General features: G+C 38.8%; 1 protein-coding gene across 3 annotated transcripts in view; it reads right to left on the reverse strand.

Annotated features, from left to right (window-relative positions):
* The window catches only part of TEC (tec protein tyrosine kinase), a 122,502-nt gene extending 118,341 nt beyond the window's left edge, over nt 1–4,161 (reverse strand). The window contains exon 1 of one of the 3 annotated variants that reach the window (XM_069105187.1): nt 3,866–4,161. The gene's annotated coding sequence lies outside the window, so the exon portion shown is untranslated. Of the gene's footprint in view, nt 1–3,638; nt 3,809–3,865 lie in introns of those variants that run through there. The other 2 variants (XM_069105185.1, XM_069105186.1) reach the window with 2 other exon arrangements.
* Nucleotides 4,162–15,474: the final 11,313 nt, after the last annotated feature.

A 15,474-nucleotide genomic window follows, 5' to 3' on the forward strand; every position in this document is an offset into this window, starting at 1 on the left:
GAAGGAAGGAAGGAAGGAAGGAAGGAAGGAAGGAAGGAAGAGGGGGAGGGAGGGACAGAGGGAGGAAGGGAGGAAATAAAGAAGGAAATAAATAAGGAGGGGAAGGTAAGAAGGAAGAAAGGAAATAAAGAAGGAATAAAATTAGAAAGGAATAAAGAAGGTGGGAAGGAAGGAAATAAGAAAGAAAGGAAGGGAGGGAAGAAATAAAGAAGGAAGTAAATAAGGGGAAAGGTAATAAGGAAGGAAATAAAGAAGATATGAAGGAAGGGAGGGAGGGAGGAAATAAGCAAGGTAGTAAATAAGGGAGGAAGGTAATAAGGAAGGAAATAAAAAAGGAAAGAAGGGAGAGAGGAAGGGAGGAAAGAGAAGGGAAGAAGGAAGGAAAGAAGAAAACAAGCATTTCTTAAGCACTTAGTTCCAGGCTCTCTGCTAAGTGCTTTTAAAACAATATCTCATTCAATCTTCACAACAACCTGTGAGGTAGGTGATATTATTATCACCATTTCACAGTTGAGGAAACTGAGGCAGACAACAATTAAGACAACTTGCTGAAGGTCACACAACTATTGTCTAAGGCCAGATTTGAACTCATCCTAACTCTAGGTCCAGGACTGTCTCCACTGTGCCACCTAGTTGCCTCTAACAAAAGTAATTTGTAGGCATACAGATAATAATAGCTAATAATAGTTAGCATTTGTATAGTGCCTACTATGTGTCAGGCACAGTGCTAAGCACTTTACAATTATCTCATTTGATCCTCACAACACACCTGGGAGGTAGGTGCCATTATGATCCTCATTTTACAGATAAGGAAACTGAAACAGAGGTTGAGTGACTTGCCCAAGGTCACACAACTAGTAATTGTCTGAGGTTTTATTTGAATTCAAGTCTTCCTGACTTGAGGCCCAGGGCTCTATCTTCCACACTACCTATTTGCTTCCAACAAAATATGTTTGTGTAACACAAATAAATAGAATGCAAGGTCATTTAAGAAGGAAGAAAACATTAGCAATTCAAAACAGTAGGTTGGTGACCACAAAGGTGTGAATAAGGAAAGAAAGGATTAGAAGTGGACCCCATTAGTCTCTCCATCTCAGGTTCTTGGAAGTCCATTAACCCAGGGCCTATAGGCAAAACCTTCAGCAGAGAGAAGAAGAAGGGTAATAGAACAAACTTTCTCCCTTAGGCACAGGTCAATAAAAATTATCTCAATCCCTGTGTGTCACATGTTTGTGACTCCTAACCCTGTGGCAGGAGTGGGGAACCTGCATCCTTGAGGCCCTCTAGGTCCTCAAGTGAGGGCTTTTGACTGAATCTAAACTTCATGTTCTGTGAAGTCTGGATTCAGTCAAAGGGCTGCACTTGAGGGCCTAGGAGCCACATGTGGCCTCAGATTCCCCACCCCTGCCCAATGGTATTTACCATGTTTTGACTAAATGAAATCCCTGGTCTTAGGTAGTTCATAGGCTCATTAACTTAGAGCTACAAGGTACCTTAGAGGTCATCCCAGTGGGGTTGCTTAGTCATATCCAACTCTTCATGACCCCCTATGGGGCAAAGACACTGGAGCAGTTTGCCCTGTCCTTCTCAACAGAGCTTAAGTGACTTGCCCAGGGTCACACAGCTAGTGAGTGTCTAAGGCCAAATTTGAACTCAGATCTTCCAGACTCCAGGCCCAGCATTCTATTCACTGAGCCAAATAGCTGCCTCTATACCAGTGTTAGATTCAAATAAAAACCCACCCTAGGGTGAATAGTAGAAAGCCATTTATTTACTATGTTTTGTTGTATTTTATTTATTGTTAAAATATTTCTCAATTACATTTTAATATTGTTCCAGTTAACAGTCCTGTTTGATACCACTGATTTAATCTAAGACCTTCACTTTTCATATAAGGAAAAAATGAAGGGATTCATAATAACACAGTCTGAAGCTGATTTGAATTCAAGTGTTTTATCACTAGTAAGAAGAAATGATAGCTCAAAATCAGATGTGTATAAGTAACAGAGACTTTTCTATTTTCATTCATTCAATAAACATTTATTCCTACTATCTGCCAGGCATTGTGATAAACAGACAAGGAGATACAGAAAGAAGCAAAAGACAGTCCCTGACCTCAAGGAGTTTATAATCTCTAGGGGGAGACAACATACAAACAAATACATACCAAGAAAGCTATATGCCAGATAAAGAGGAAATAAAATGTGAGGTGGGAGAGAGAAGCAGTTAGGCGGCACAGTGGACAGAGTGTTGAGCTTGCAATGGAGAAGACTCTTCTTCATGAGTTCAAATCTGACCTCAGACATTTAACTAGCTGTGTGACCCTGGGTGAGTCCCTTAACCCTGTTTGCCTCAGTTCCTCATCGGTAAAATGAGCTGGAGAAAGGAAAAAGCAAACCACTCCAATATCTCTGCCCAAAAAAACCCAGATTGGGACATGAAGAGTCAGAGAGGACTGAATAATAACAAAAGAGGGAAACCACTGATATTAAGTGGAGTTAGGGAAGGCTTCCTGTATTTTGATTTATTTGACAAGAGGAACTGTGAAAAGATAAACATAATCTCCTCCATATCTAACCTTACAAGAGAGACTTTGGGCCTTTTCTACAAGGTCAAACATAGCTGTTAATCAAATGTATTATTTGTTATTATAGTATTAATATTATACAAAGCTGACTTAGTATAGATGCCACATGGCACAAACTAACCTGTTAAACTTTAAAATACAACCCACTGATCTTTAACTTACTGTAAAATATAAAGGAGTTTGTCTAAGAGAAAAACGAATTCTCAGAATTTCCAAGGAGGAAAATAAGCATATACATTTTCTATTGGAAAAACAGGGTTCATCTATGCATGCACACCACACTGTCAGCCCTCTGGTCCTCTTAATCACCAGGCCCAACGTTTGTTGTTTTGTGTTGACATTTATACTAACTCTTCTAATTAAATATTAGACTAGTTTCCAAAGTATGTTAACAGTTCAAAACCTGATATTCCATCATATTTTACTTGTCCATGAAGGAAACAAAAGGGAATCCAAGACACACATTTCTCAGACCAAGGAGTTTTCTCCTATTTATAGACCAAACTCCAAACGTTTTAAGATTCAAGCAGAGGAATATAAATGAACCCGTAACAAAGGGAGGCAGACAGACCAACTTCCATAATTTCTCAGGCTCTCTTCCTTGGTGCTACACCCCAAAGTCCAAAGAGCTGGAAAAGGGGAGAAGGTCCCACTGAACTATTTGCTGGGAAATGAAGCGCACACGCGAACTGAGAGGCCATCGATCGCACTGCCTTTGCAACACAAAAGGAAAGATCAGGGACGGGAGAGTGGCCGGAAAGCATTCAGCTACTGTATCAGCTGTTGGGGAGCTGGGGACTCCCCGACTTAGACTCAAGTTGCAATGAGCTCCAGTGTCTGCCTGCCTGCCTTCCAGCCAGAGGAAATCCTACAGAAGTGAGAGACGAGAAAAGCCAGAGGTTCTCAGACCCTATCTCGTCCAACCCCCGCCGTTTACAAATGAGGAAAGTGAAACCCGAGGAGATGAGCTGATTTGCACAGGGTCACAAAAGTAGTTTTCAAGACAGGATTTGAACCCAGTTTCTCTAACTACAGAGCCAATGCCACTTACCTGGTGAGTAAAAGTCAGTGCCATTCACCTCCCCTTAGTAAGAAGGGAAAAGCCATCTCCTCCAGCCTTTTTCTACCATTCCTCCTGGAGCATTGCCCGGAGTGGTTTAGGAAAAGTGACCTCCCACCTCGCCCATTTTCACTCTTTCCCCAACATCCCCCAGACTACTTGCGGTCCAGAGTCCCCACACTTTGCCAGGCCCTCCCCCTGGGCGGCGGCACTCTTACCTGGCTGGTGGGGCACACGGGCCAGCCACGCCACGGGCTGTGAGGGACGAAGGTGGATGGAGCGAGTCCACTCCAAGCTCTCGGGGCTAAGGTGGATGAAGGGAGGAAGGGCGGGAGGGAAGGAGATGACCTGGCCTCGCCCCGCCCCGGGAGCCGCCCTCCACTTGCTCCTGCTGGGGCCGCCGGCCCAGGCCGGGCGACCTCGGTTCCCGCCACGGCTTGCCCGCCTCACGCCTCGAGGCAGCCAGGGAGAAAAAAGGGGTGGATCTGCAGAGGTTACCCTGCTAGGACCACAACAGGTTCTGCCACCTCCCGCGTCTCAAGCAAGCTGCAGCCAGGGGCGCAATGGGCAGCCTGGCAGCCCCGGCGCTCCGCTCCGGCTTTGCGCAACTGGACGCGGGCAAAGCCCGGTCCCTGAGTTTCCTTAAGGTCCCGTTTCCTATCACATGGGGGCTTCGAAAGCGCCCTGAATCCTCTAACCCAGTCAGAGCCTTGAGCAGTGCCACCTGCGGGTGACTCGCCACTATCGCTGGCCAGTACTTCTGCATATTGACAAGAAGCAGTCAGTCAGTCGACAATCATTTATTGAGCGCTGGCGCTGTGCCAGGCAGTGCTAACAGCAGGGACACCAAGAAAGGCAAAAACAGTGTTCACCCTCTGTGATGGTAAAAGTGGGGCATTCAATCTGACCCTTTTGGCTTCCAGAGGGAGAAAGTGAGATCCTGAAAACTTCTAGTGGTTTGCTCGGCAGAATTGGCGCTAGAACCTTCACTTCCTCTGGTAAGTAAAGGGAAAAGATTTGGGGGGTTTTCGTTTCGTTGTTTTTTTTTTTTTTCAGGGAACTAAGAAATACATAACATAGAAAAGAAACAGAACTTTGCTAGGGCAACCAAAAGTTTCTCGTTGGGTCTGTGGGGTCACCTGACAGTTGCACCAGGAGGATTTAAGTAGCAGGGGTCTCTTACTCCTAAGACATTCTGCTTAGTCGCCTAGCATCCTGCTGCTGGACTGATTTATATCCCTGAATGAGAATCTAAAAGCTTTGGGTAAACCTGTAAAAGAGAAATTTGTCCATGGCCTAGCTGCCACCTATCTAAATCCCCTGCCTGGGCCAGCGGCTCCAGCAGGAGCAAGTTGGCAGCCACCTATGTAAAATGAATATTTGCAAATTTAAAATATATCATTTTTTATTATATAAATTTTTGGCACCCCCATCAGAGGGTATTCCCAGACTCTGATAGAATTTACTCAGGCTTACTTTTTCTATGTTCAGTATTCCACTAGAGACTAACTCTCAAAAAGTGCCATAAAAATCCCCAATCCCATCCCAGCAACCCACACACCATAACTAACAAAGTGCAAATTGACTAGGTTGAAAGAAGGGCTACATTCCAATTAACTTTTCATTAAGCAAGAGATTGCTTCATATTTCTGGGTGGGTCTTTGTACTTTAATCATTGAAGACAGGAGACTCAAATTAAGGATGGTAAAGATAGCAACTGAGGAAGATAACCCAAGGATAAGGATCAACTCCCTACTTTTTTAGACTGAAAATATGGGAGAAAAGGTGTCCAGGGAGATGGAGGGGACATCCTTTGAGTAGATCAATATAAGAACTTTCCTTTTGACCCTCATATCTCAAGAAAAAAAAATTTTAATCCTTTACTAATAAAGCTCCCAGGTTAAAGTAACTGTTATCCAGAACTACTGTAAGTATAGGGTGTCTATTTTAATCAACATTATTGTTGATTAATCTATTAAATTAAACTGTCAACTGAATAGTTTAGGTGTCTGGAAAAGGTTCAGCTTCCACAGAGATGTAATTCAGAGGGTTACTTTTCAAAACAGACAGCACTGGCAGGATGTAGACAAAATTAGATCATCAGAGAATTTCACATACCTCAATGAATAGAAGTAAAAACTGAATTCAGGATGTGGTTGATAACAAAAAGACTAAAAGCCAAATATAAGTGCTTATTTCTCACCTGAAAAGATCATTACCTTTAAAAGAAAACAGAATAACCACATTTTAAATAGAGGCTTTGTCAATTAACCATAATTTTTTGTTTGGTCGGTGTGTTGTTTTGGGTTTTGTTTTTTTTTTTTTGCTTTTTTGGAGGGCAATTGGGGTTAAGTGATAGGAGTTAGCTAGATTTTATGTTAAGTGTCTGAGGTTGGATTTGAACTCAGGTCCTCCTGACTCCAGGGCTGGTGTTCTATTCACTGCACCACCTAGCCACCCCAATTAACTATAATTTTTAAAGTACTTTTGGGACTTAGGCAAGGAAAGTAGCTAAGCAGAGGATAAAAGGTCTTTTCTTCCCACTATTGTGGGCAACATACCATCCCCAAAAAAGGAGTCAAATAAATTATTGTCATGGATTTATTTTAATAAAATTGTGATAGCATATGTATATAGACTCAGATTCTAAGCAGTTGTAGCTTGTGAAGAGTATATATGTTTGTGCGTATATGCACATGCAACATCTTTCAGGTGCAAGCTTATTTAGGTTTAAGGTGGGCATTATAAATTCATTTAGCAATCATTTATTTGTTACCTACTTTGGGCAAAATTAGTGGGTATATTTGTGTGTGTGTTGTACTTACATACTTCTATAGGCTGTCATGTGCTGCTAAATGTATAGCAACCAGCTCTCCAAAAGAAATGTACACTCTACACTTTTAAATTTAATTTATATTACTAACATTTTCTTCCTTACTTTCTTAAGTCTAAACAATCAAGAAAACAATAAAGTAAGTCCTGATTTGTAAGTCTGCCAATTTCCAAGGTGTAGGTGTTCACAATAAAAAATTAATAACCAGCTTTGATTAGAACTGTTTCCAACACACCCCAGTACATAGGTATAACTATAATAGGTGTAGCTATGATATAGCGCCTGCCCTCAGGAATCTTACAAGACATATATTTGACTTGCTTTATACAGTTTTCCCAGTTTGGCATAATGCATATGAAGACAATTGGAGCCATACTAGCACAATTATAATTTGAGCAAAGTGTGTCTTTGGCACCTCTCTCTCTCTCTCTCTCTCTCTCTCTCTCTCCAATGTTTGCCATGTCTTTCTCTCTCTCCTTCTCCTCTTTTCTTTCTTTTCTTTTCTTTTTTTTTTTTGAGAATCCCTTGACTTTATGACCCCATTGGATCATTACAATTGAGCTGGAGGTTGCCTGGTGTAGAGAGAAAAGTGTATATTCTTGCATACATGTTGCTTCCTCTCCAGTGTCCCACCATGGTAAAATGGAAATTCCATGAGAACAGGGAACTGTTTTCTTTTTTTTAATGTCAGCAGTACGTAATCTTTAATTACCCCCAGCATAGTAGGCATTTGATAATATTTGTTGAATTGAAGGAGTCTCAAAGCTCATCTGATTCCACCTCCTCATTATAAAGGTGAGAAAAGTAAAGCTCCCTAAAAATTTTCATAAAAATCAGTAGTTGCAAAATCAGGACTGAAGCCAAAGTTCCTGGCTCCAGGTAAGAGCCTTTGTTTAATATTTCTATTTTGTTAGTGGTCTAAGGAGTTCTATGTTCTGGGTGAAGCTGCAGAAATACAAGGTAAAAGATACCAACTCTATTCTAACAGTTCAGTATTATCAACTGAAACTCCACAATAATTCGCATACTTCTAGCACCAGGTGCCAAGGGTATGATGAGATTTGAAAGGAATTTACTCACACCAACATAAGCATCAAACTGGCCCAAGGGAGTTCTTGTGGAAGGGAAGTAAGGTTTCATAAAGCACAAAAAAAAAAGTTATGGTTTGGTTTTTTTTTCTTAAACCTAAAGGCTTTTTGGCTTTGTTTTGTTTTGTTTTGTTTTGTTTTTCTAGCTGAGAGTGGCTAGCAGCCTCATTATCAGAGCAGACATAACCCTAGGAATTGGTAGACTCCCAAAAGAGCTACAACTTGCCTTTTGAGAAAAAAAAATCTAATCAGTAATGTCAGCAGCAAAAAGAAAGCAATGTTATTTCAGCTCTTTTGTTAGTCAAGCCCTTAGCTGGACCCAGGTAGAACTGAAGTTTTTCAAGCAGTATTTCTCTTTTACCCAGTTTATGTTTAAGTTAGAGTGATTAAATTTCCTTGATACCCACTCCCACCCCACCCCCCCACCATACACCAGGACTATGGTAGTTACCCTGGAGTTTGACATAGTAAAACTGGAAGATAGAGGTAGAGTTGACAAGATGGCAGAGTAGAAGGTAGCAACCCAACCAAACTCTCCCAATATTCCCCTCCAAGTGTCAGATTGGATTCTGCAGCAACATAGTCAACGAAAGGTCAGGGTGAGACATTTTCTAGCCCAAGCCAAGAAGTTGGCAAGAGAGGTCTGTGACATCAGGGTAGGTGCCTCCCCAGAGGATATATAATGATATCAATAGTGGACCTTGGAAGTGGCTGTAGCAATAGCAGCAGTAGCTTTGTGAACTCTTAACCTAGAATTGTCAGGGAACAAGACAACTGGTCAGAAAGAGATGGATACAATGAGCACAGGACCAATTACATTGTCTATGTGAATTTCTGGGTCTTTGGTCCAGGGCAAAGAAGAGCACTTGTGGTCCATCACAAGGGAAGGCCCTGGTCACTGTTGCTAGGTGGAGACGAAGACTAGGATTTGTGGAAGCAGAGACGCAGTAGACTTGGTCACTATAACAGGACTGAGAGGAGCCCTAGCACTTGTGGCTGCAGGGGAGCACAGATCCTACCTGAACCAGGAAAGCAGTAACCATACCTTACTCAAGATAATACCACCCTGGAAGCACTGAAAACCCCAGAACTAGCTGAGAAAACAGCAGTTTGAAAAAGCCTGAAGCTTGGAATACTGCCTCCTTGCCCCAAGGTGAGCAGAACCCAACTTTAACATAAAATTCAAAGCGAAGAAATAGATTGTAAAAATGAGCAAAGAAGGAAGAAAAAGGAATGCCATAAAATGTTTACTATGGTTGCAAGGAAGATCAAGACACTAACTTAGGAAAAATAATAATGTATAAATAGCTACAGGCAAAATCTTGAAAAATGCAAATTAGGCACAGTTGGAAGAATTGCTGTAATTCCTTGAAAAATTAAAGAGATAAAAGTGGTAGAGGAAAAAATGAAAAAAAGAAATGAGTGTGATGCTAGAGAATTATGAAAAGAGAATGAACAGCTTGGTAAAAGGCACACAAAAAATACTAAAGAAAATGATACTTTAAAAGACAGAGTTGGTCAGATGGCAAAGAAGGCACAAAAATTCACTGAATAAAATAATTCCTTAATAATTAGAATTGGACAAGTGGAAGCTAATGACTCCTTGAGACATCAAAAAAAAAAAAAGAAACCAACAATGAAACAAACTAAAAAGAATTAAAAATAGGAAAAAATGTTAGCTATCTCATCAGAAAAACAACTGAGCTAGAAAATAGATCAAGGAGAGATCATTTAAGAATTATTGGACTACCTGAAAGCATGATCCAAAAAAAAGAACCTAGACATCATATTTCAAGAAATTATAAAGGGAAAATGCCCCAGTATCTTGGATCCAGAGGGTAAAATAGAAATTGGGAAAAAAAAAATCCATCAATCACCTCCTGAAAGAGATCCCAAAGTGAAAACTCCCAGGAATATTACAGCCAAATTCCAAAACTCCCAGGTCAAGCAGAAAATATTGCAGCAGCCAGAAAGAAACCATTCAAATTCATGGAGCCACAGTCAGGATCATTCAAGATTTGGCAGCTTCCATGTTAAAGGAACAGAAGGCTTGGAATATGATATTCCAGAAGGCAAAGAAACTAGAATTATAATCAAGAATAACCTACCCAGCAAAACTGAGCATAATATTTCAGGGGAAAATGGATATTGAATAAAATAGAGAACTTTCAAGCATTCCTGATCAAAAGACCAGAGCTGAATAGAAATTTTGACATTCAAACACAAGACTCAAGAAAAGCCTTAAAAAAGGCATATAGGAAAGAGAAATCATAAGACTTACTAGGTTAAAATGTCTACATTTCTATGTGGAAAGATAACTTTTAACTCCTAGCTTCATTAGGAGTTAGAAGAAGCCTATGTAGAGAGAAGGCATGGATGTAAGTTGATTAAATTGGAATAATCTCCAAAAAAAGAAGGGTAAGAAAGAGGGTTGCACTATGAGAAGTGGAAAGGGAGAGGAAAAATGGGGGAAATTATCTCACATTAAAAAAGATACACAAGGAAGAGCTTTTAGAGTGGAGAGGAAAATGAAGGGGGTGGAAGGCAATGTTTGAATCTCTCATTGGAATTGATTCAAAGAGGAAAGAATATATATTATATAATACATGTTATATAAATATAATATGTATATATCCATCTATATATATACATGCACATATCACTAAATTTGGTATAGAAATAAATCTTACTCATTAGGGAAGTAGAGGGGAAGGAGATAAGACAATTAAGGAGGAGGGAAGGTGATAAAATGGAGAGTGGATTAAGAAAGGCAGTGGTCAGAAACAAAACAGACTTTTGAGGAGGGACCAAGTAAAAAAAGACAGAAAGATAAACAGAAGAAAATAGAATGGAAGGAAATACCCAGAAATAGTAACTATGAATGTGAATGAGATGAACTCATCCATAAAATGGAATTAGATATCAAAATGGATTAGAAACCAGAATCCAACAATATATTGCTTATAAGAAACACATTTGAAACAAAGACACACACAGAGTTAAAATAAAGGGCTGGAGTAGAATCTATTATGCTTCAGCTGAGGTAAAAAAAAAAAAAGGCAGGAATAGCACTCATGATCTCAAACAGAGCAAAAACAAAACTAGACCTAATTAAAAAAGAATCAGGGAAACTACATTTTGATAAAAGGTGCCTTAGACAAATGGGCAGCTAGGTGAAGCAATGGCTAGAGTGCTACCCCTGGAGTCAGGAAGACTCATGTAGGTTTTCCCATGTTTTTCTGAAACAATTTCCCTTGTCATTTCTTATATCACAATAGTATTCTATCACAACTGTATACTACAACTTGTTCAGCCATTTCCCAACTGATGGGTATTCCTCCAATTTTCAATTCTTTGCCATTACAAAAAGAGATACAATAAATATTTTTATTTATATAGGTCCTTTTCCCTTTTCTTTGATCTCTTTGGGTGGTAGGTGCTAGGTTGAGGAAACTGAGGCAGATAGCAGTTAAGTGACTTGACAGGAGTCACACAGCTAGTAAGTGTCTGAGGACAGATTTAACTCAGATCTTCCTGACTCCAGGCCCAGTGCTCTACATGCCACATAGCTACATCTGAATAGAGGAACACTACATTTTCTAAAATACTAAGGTATTTTAGTAGTAATTATTTTAGTAGCCCAGTGGCTTAAAGGAAAAAAGAGTTGGACTTAACAGTAAAGGAAACCTTAGTTCATTTTCTGCCTCTAAAACTTACAACCTAACCAAACAAGAGATAATCATTAAAAAAAAATAGGCCATTTTAATGGTATAAAATTGAAAAGTCCAACAGTGACTAGCTGTCTGCTCTCTAAGAGAACGATGACATCAGGAAGGTGACATCACGACTAGCAAGTGAATTGGAATTAAGTAAGGCAGGACTTCACCAGCCTAATTCTCTCCTTCAGAGACTCCAGTGGCCAGATGTCAATCAAGGCAATTGGAGAGGGTCTTGATGTTATTATCTTACTTTTAAACAGGTATTGTTGGAAATGGGTGGGTGCGGGACTTGGTAGAAGATATAATCCAGGGACTGGAAGCAACTATCTGACCACACTGCCCCTTCCTGATAGATAATCTTTTGGTGTGGTCTTTTTGCTTGCTGTAAAACCCCTTGAAGTTAAGAAGCAGATATGAAGCAAAAGGGAAAGCAAATTCAAATTTAGGCCTACATCCCAGTCATTCAGGAATAACAGACCATTTAATGTTTCCCAAGTTTTAGCCTTTGCCAAGATTGTCTCATCTTTCATTCTCTAAATTGGCTAGCTAGGTACCAGTTGGCTGAGGCCATTAAGGGTTGATCACCCACGATAAACCTTGTTGCTGATCCCTCCCCTTTATTTTGCTTTACAGAGTACCCTGAGTTCATTCCTCTGGGTTTCTCTACTTCTCAACAGGGGAATTGGTGCTGCATTCTACATCCACTTCAGATTACTGAGAAACAAATACACCTTGCACACACACACACACACATGGAAAGTAAAAGAAATACCCAATATGTAATAAATAAAATATGAAACAAGTAATGTATTCCCATACAGAAAAAGGCATGCTAAGCACAAAAAAAGGAATTATAGGATTATTAGAACAGAATATAGAATCATTGCTACTAATATAATTGGTTGGGAGGGCAATATCCATGCTAAGTGGGAATCCGAGACAGTTTCTTGGCAAGGTTACTAATTAGACAGTTTACATTTCACCTCCACACCAAGCAGGATCTTCTTGCCAATGGCCTCCATTTCTCTCTGATGTCTTTTGTCTCTTCCAGTCTTCTCTCCTAGCTCCTACACCTCCAACCACTCTAGAAAGCTCCGCTGCTTCTTACAGCACACATAGATCTTTCAGGACCTTTTGATATTCACTAGATCAATGTCATCAATGACAATATGAAAAAAAAATGCTCCAAATCACTAAGTATAGGAAAAATACAAATTAAAATAACTTTGAGGCTTCACCTTATACTCTTCAGATTAGCAAAGATGACAAAAAGAAGGAAATGCTAATTTTTGGAGGCACTATGGGAGAATAGACACACTAATGAAATATTGGCAGAATTGTGAATGATTTAAACATTCTGATAAGAAATCTGGAGTTATGGGCAAACTAGGAGAACAAAGAATAGTTTACCAGTCAGATCTATGGAGAAGAAAGAATGTATGACCAAACAAGGAAAGAATTTATGACCATTATGAAATGAAAAATGGATGATTTTGATTACATTAAAATGAAAAGTTTTTGCACAAAGTCAAAGCAACCAAGATAAGAAGGGAAAAAGAAAGATAGGAAATAATTTTTTGTAGCTAGTGTCTCTGATAAAGGCCTCATTTCCAAAATACATAGAGAACTGAATCAAATTTATAAGAATGCAAGTCATTCCCCAATTGATAAATGGTCAAAGGATATGAACCGGCAGTTTTCAGAGGAAGAAATTAAAGTTATCCATAGTCATATGAAAAAATGCTCTAAATCACTACTGATTAGAGAAATGCACATTAAAACAACTCTGAGGTACCACATCACACCTATCAGATTAGCTAACATGACAAAAGAGGAAAACGATTAATGTTGGAGAACATATGTGAAAATTGGAACACTAATGCATTGTTGGTGGAGCTGTGAACTGATCTAATTATTCTGGAGAGCAATTTGGAGCTGTGCCCAAAGGGCTATAAAACTGTGCATACCTTTTGATCCAGCAATATCTCTACTAGGCCTGTATTACAAAAAGAGCATGAAAATGTGAAAAGGACTTACATGTACAAAAATATTTATAATGGTTCTTTTTGTGGTGGCAAAGAATTGGAAACTGAGGGGATGTCCATCAATTGGGGAATGGCTGAACAAGTTGTGGTATATTAATGTAATGGGATACTATTGTGATTTAAGGAATGATGAGCAGGCAGACTTCAGAAAAACCTAGAAAGACTTATATGAACTGATGCTGAGTGAAATGAGCAGAAACAGGAGAACATTATATTCAGTAACAGCTGCATTGTGCAATGACTGGCTTTGATAGACTTAGCTTTTCTCAGCAATGCAAGGATTTAAGACAACTCAAAAGGGCACATGATGGAAAATGCTATCCACATCCAGAGAAAGAACTTTTGAGTCTGGATGCAGATGGAAGCATACTATTTGCCCTCCTTTTCTTTTGTGGTTTTGTTTTGTTTTTTCTTTCTTGTGGTTCCTCCCATTCATTTTAATTCTTCTTTACATCATAACTAATGTGAAAATATGTTTAATATGAATGTATAAGTAGAGCCTCTATCAGATTGCACACCGTCTTGGGCTGTGGGGAGAAGAGGGAAGGGGAGAAAAATTTAAAACTCAAAATCTTTTGGAAGTAGATGCTGAAAACTAAAAATAAATAAATTATTTTTTTAAAAAAAGAAATCTGAAATTTCAAAAGGTCAGCAAAGTGTGTACAACTCAGTGAAACCACTAGTAGATATGTAACTCAAAGATGCCACCCAGAGAGAAAGGATGCATATGCTCAAAAATGTATACAGTAGCAAACAACTGGAAAGTGAGTGCCCATCATTTGAGGAATGGTTGAACAAATTATGGCACATGAATATATTGGGATAGTATTGTGCCTTGAGAAATGAGGCATTTAACTTACCAGTATTTCAGAAAAAAAAAAAAACCAAACCTGAGGAGACTTGTAGGAACTGATATAGAGTGAAGTGAGCAGAACCAGAAGAACAATTTACCTGATCAGATTAATGTAAAGGAAAATAACTTTTAAAGAATTAAAAATTCTGATCAATATTAATAACTAATCATGACTTCAGAAAACTGATGATGAAGCATTTTTCCAGTTTAGGGACAAAATGGTCAAGAGATGCAGAATGAGACATACATTTTCAGATATAGCCAATGTGTTGACTTGCTTTGTTTGACCATACTTATTTATTCCAAGGGAAGGCTTCTGTGAGAGATGGAGGGAAAGAAGACAGAGTTGGTAAGTACATGATTTAAAAAAAGAAACGAATGAAAGATGAAAAATACACAGAAGAGAGCAGAAGTTCACAGTTTCATATAAAATCCTCTTCTTTTCTATTGAAATATTTGTTTATTGATGTTTATTAAGGTCATAATCATAACATTTTTGAGAAAAGACAAGCCATGTGACCATGTCACATGACTTTTGAGTCACTTCTACAAACCTCAGTGTTTCATATAATGAATTAGGGATAATAATAACATTTTTACCACCTACCTGAGAATTGTTGTGAAGAAGAACTTTATAAAATCTTTAAAAGTGCTATATAATATGAATTATTATTATATTTGATATGAACACTTAGTGAGCACCTATGGGACACTGCAGGACACAATGATATAATGCATATAAGCCATAGCCTCTACCTTCTTCACTAAAAACGAAAGACCTGCCTTAGCTAACATTTATATAGAACAGCACTTTAAGGTTTGCAAAGCATTTTACAGATATTATCTCATTTCATCCTTACAACAACCCTAGGAGGTAGGCACTATTATTATTTTTATAGATTGAAGATTTTTATTTTTTATAGATGAATGTGTGATTTTTTTGGACTATATATATATATATATATATATACATACACACACACACACACACACACAATTTTTATAGATGAAAAAATTTATTTTAAATGGCTTGCCAGGAACACAGAGCTAGTAAGTGTGGGAGGCATTATTTGAATTTAGGTCTTACTGACTCTAAATCTGATAACTCTGGTTACAAGATGGAGAGGGGACTGCATGAAGGAAGAACGTCTTGAACAACAGTTCCTGGTGTGTTAAGGGATAGAACAATCTAACTGAAACAGAAAGTTTATGCAAAGGAGTAGTGAGAGATGGAGTTGATAGGAACCAGATTATAGATCAATTCGATTTGACTAGTATTTGTTGAGTTG

The sequence above is a fragment of the Petaurus breviceps genome, unplaced genomic scaffold, assembly GCF_028583685.1.
Source record: "Petaurus breviceps papuanus isolate PSGF00001 unplaced genomic scaffold, PetGlider_PUasm1.0 76, whole genome shotgun sequence".
In the NCBI taxonomy this organism is placed as follows: domain Eukaryota; kingdom Metazoa; phylum Chordata; class Mammalia; order Diprotodontia; family Petauridae; genus Petaurus; species Petaurus breviceps.